This window comes from Helianthus annuus, chromosome 10, assembly GCF_002127325.2.
Source record: "Helianthus annuus cultivar XRQ/B chromosome 10, HanXRQr2.0-SUNRISE, whole genome shotgun sequence".
NCBI classification, from domain to species: Eukaryota; Viridiplantae; Streptophyta; class Magnoliopsida; order Asterales; family Asteraceae; genus Helianthus; species Helianthus annuus.
In genome coordinates this window covers 44,736,243-44,739,505 of record NC_035442.2, presented here as the reverse complement: position 1 = coordinate 44,739,505, position 3,263 = coordinate 44,736,243, and the positions used below count along the sequence as shown (strand labels likewise).

The following is a 3,263-nucleotide window of genomic DNA, read 5'->3' as shown; positions in this document are numbered from 1 at the left end:
GTTGTCGAAAATCTTTTTGAATTTTCGAAAGTACACACTCCCCCGCAGAGAGATGACGGCTTCGACTTTTTGGTGTGTCCCCTTTAGAGGATCTTTTGATACAACAGCAGTGACTATCAATTTTATTGTTTAATCAACTTGCTGAGGGTGAGCTTATATTTCAAAGCATTTGCAGAAAGTATTATCCGGGGACTAGGTCAATATTTCCACACAGCAGAAGTCCCGGGATAATTCCCCAGATATCACTGAGCATAAAGACCTAGTATCTCAGAATAAGAGACCTTTCAAACAAGATTTCAGGGGTTACCTATATATCCAAGAAGTTGTTACCCACAAAATAAGTAAGTTTGAAATTTTTATGTTTATATCTCCTCACAATCTACTAAATGTGCAAAAATCTACTGACACATCCACAGTAAGATTGTTTATCACATTTATACTTTCCATTTCTTTAGCATGTTGTGATAGTCCACTGATGTACTATCATTTCCTCTTTTTACAACAAAACTCATTTTTCATTTTATAATGTTTTTGACTTTTTCAAAATTTTCTAATGTTTTTGGATTTTCTGAAATTTTCGACTCCCCCTAAAATGCAAACACATAAAAAAATTGAAAAACACAACTAGACTCTTGACCCAATTATAAAACAAAACTATACAGTAGGTCGACAACCGATATCGAATCACATCAATTCGCCATCCACTTAGGCATAAACAATCAGAACTCCCCCTTTCAACAAACTATTTTCTCATTATGATTTCAAAACACTTAAGTTTGTTTTAATCAAAATAAGTTTGTTTTACTACTTGTAGGTTCACCACTTGTTAAGATCGGGGATATGGTTCATCATCTCGTTCATCATTTTATCAGGTGTGGTAAATCAAGTACAACTTAGGGTGTGTTTGTTTTTGCTTAAAATGTCTTCAAAGCTGCTTATGTCTGCGGGCGGGCAGACATAAGGGTTAAGACTGTTTGTTTTTTTAAAAAAAAGAAGATCTGAAAAGGGCTTTTATTAGCTTAAAAAAAGCGCATATCTAATATCTTCAGAAACCACCAGATCTTCACATATACGCTCCCCAGACACACGCTCCCCACACGACTCCTTCACTTCTCCTCCTGCCGCCACAGATCGCCGGCTCCCACCATCACCGATCAAACTTCCACAGGTTCGTCTTATCATCTATTGAATCGTCTAATTTGATCCGATTTTTTGCGGTTTTCTAGAGAAGGTTTCGGTTTGAATCGTTTTCTAGGGTTAGGGTTTCGATTTGAATCGTTTTCTGCTGTTATATTCATGTGGGTCTTGTTATTTTTTTCATGGGTTATGCTTCAATTTGGTTTGAATCTAGTCTTTGATTTGGTGGAACTGTTGTGGAACAAGTCAACACTAACATCATCATTTGATTTACTTTTTTATTTGAATCTAGTCTTTGATTTGGTGGAACTGTTAGAGTTTTTTAGATTCATTCTTTATATTTAATGGCATTTGTGTTATTGACTCATATATACGTGGATTGGTGGGAACTAAAAAAAAAGTAGAGAAAAGGATTCAAATCTCCAAAATAATCATCATCAAAACTAGGAGTGAGTGTATTACATGTAACCCAAAATTACCTCCAACTTAAATCATCTATTCAAACTTGGCTGCAATACTAACATTTGACCCAGCCCCAATTACAGTATGCTAAACACAGCCATATCTGATAATTATTTTCCTTATGTAACCTTTGACCCATAAGACTATCAGTAATGGTTAGTTATGGCTGCGTTTTTGGTAAGTTATGGCTGCGTTTTTGGTTAGTTATGGCTGCGTTTTTGGTAAGTTATGGTTGCGTTTTTTGTAATTTATGACTACGTTTATTATGGCTGCGTTTTTTGTAAGTTATGACTGCAGTTTTTTATAGTTATGGCTGCGTTTTTGTTAGTTATGGTTGCGTTTTTTGTTAGTTATGGCTGCCTTTTTTGTAATTTATGACTGCGTTTTTTTATGGCTGCGTTTTTTGATAGTTATGGCTGCGTTTTTTGTTAGTTATGGCTGCGTTTTTTATGGCTGCGACTGTATGTTATTTGTGATTGAATTTTAGATGGAAACTAATGATGGTCGACAACAATGGATGCATGAGGCTATCAAATGCATGTTAGAAACATGTTTTGAAGAAATAGGGAGAGTAGGTAGAAATAGACAAAGCTTGCGTAGAGAGTCTTGGGGTAGGGTAGGAGCGAAACTTAAGGAAGAGTTTGGATTTGATTTGAATCAAAAGCAAATTAGAAATGCTTTTGATACCATGAAATCAAAATACGTAGGATGGTGCTATTTGAGAAACAAGACTGGAAATCTCTACAACCCACAAACAAATATGTTCACTTTAACGCCTCAAGAATGGGATGACTTTAAGAAGGTGTGATTTTTAGAATTTCAATATCTTGTTATATATTAATATTAATAAGAATAATGAGAATAGAAAAGTATTTATTATAGTCCCTATTAATTTGGCGCAGGGTCACCCAAGGGCAATGTCATTGGGAACACGACCATTGCCTCATCCTGACCTTTTCATAGCTGTGTTTGAAGGCCTTAGTGCAACTGGTGGTAATCAATGGACATCCACCCAAACATCTGGGGTTTCATCATCCCCATAAGTCCAAACACTTCAGATAGAAGGTGCTAGTGTTCATTTAGAAGATGATGATGGAGACTCTCATGAACAAAGTTTTCCAATGGGTGATGAAGATCCTATCAATAATGAGGGACCTAGTGTTCAACCCAATGATGATTCAGAAGTTAGGCCCAAGAAAAAGGCTAAAACATCTAAAAACTCCATTACCCTAGATGACTTGGCTAGTGATATGCGTGATGCACTTAAGCATATGGTGAAAAACATGGAAGGACCATCGATTGATGAATGTTATGAAAAGTTGAAATCAGTTGGGTTTGAGCCTATAGATCCCTTGTTTTTTGGAGCATTTAACATCTTTGGTCAGTCAACATACATGAGACAAGCATGGATGACATTGCCATCAGACCCTGAGGTGTTGAAAGAGTGGATTAAGATGACTGGGACGACACTTGGGATGTTCAAGTAGGGAGGGATATGGGTATTTGTTTTTGGTTGTTTTGGTATGACATTATGTGTGTTTGGTGCAATTTGAACCATTATGTGTTTTGTTTTTGGTTGTTTTGGAATGACATTGTCAAACAATTATGTAACTTGAACCATTAAATGTTAAGTAAAATGGTAGTTTTTGAGTCTTTTTGCTTGT

At 36.0% G+C, this 3,263-nt stretch overlaps 1 long non-coding RNA gene across 1 annotated transcript; it reads left to right on the top strand.

Moving 5' to 3' along the window:
• Positions 1 to 1,004: 1,004 nt before the first annotated feature.
• Positions 1,005 to 2,525, top strand: LOC118483321. The gene is made up of 3 exons (XR_004870345.1): positions 1,005 to 1,168; positions 2,087 to 2,401; positions 2,502 to 2,525. It is a non-coding gene; the product is annotated as an uncharacterized LOC118483321 (long non-coding RNA).
• The last annotated feature ends 738 nt before the right edge of the window (positions 2,526 to 3,263 follow it).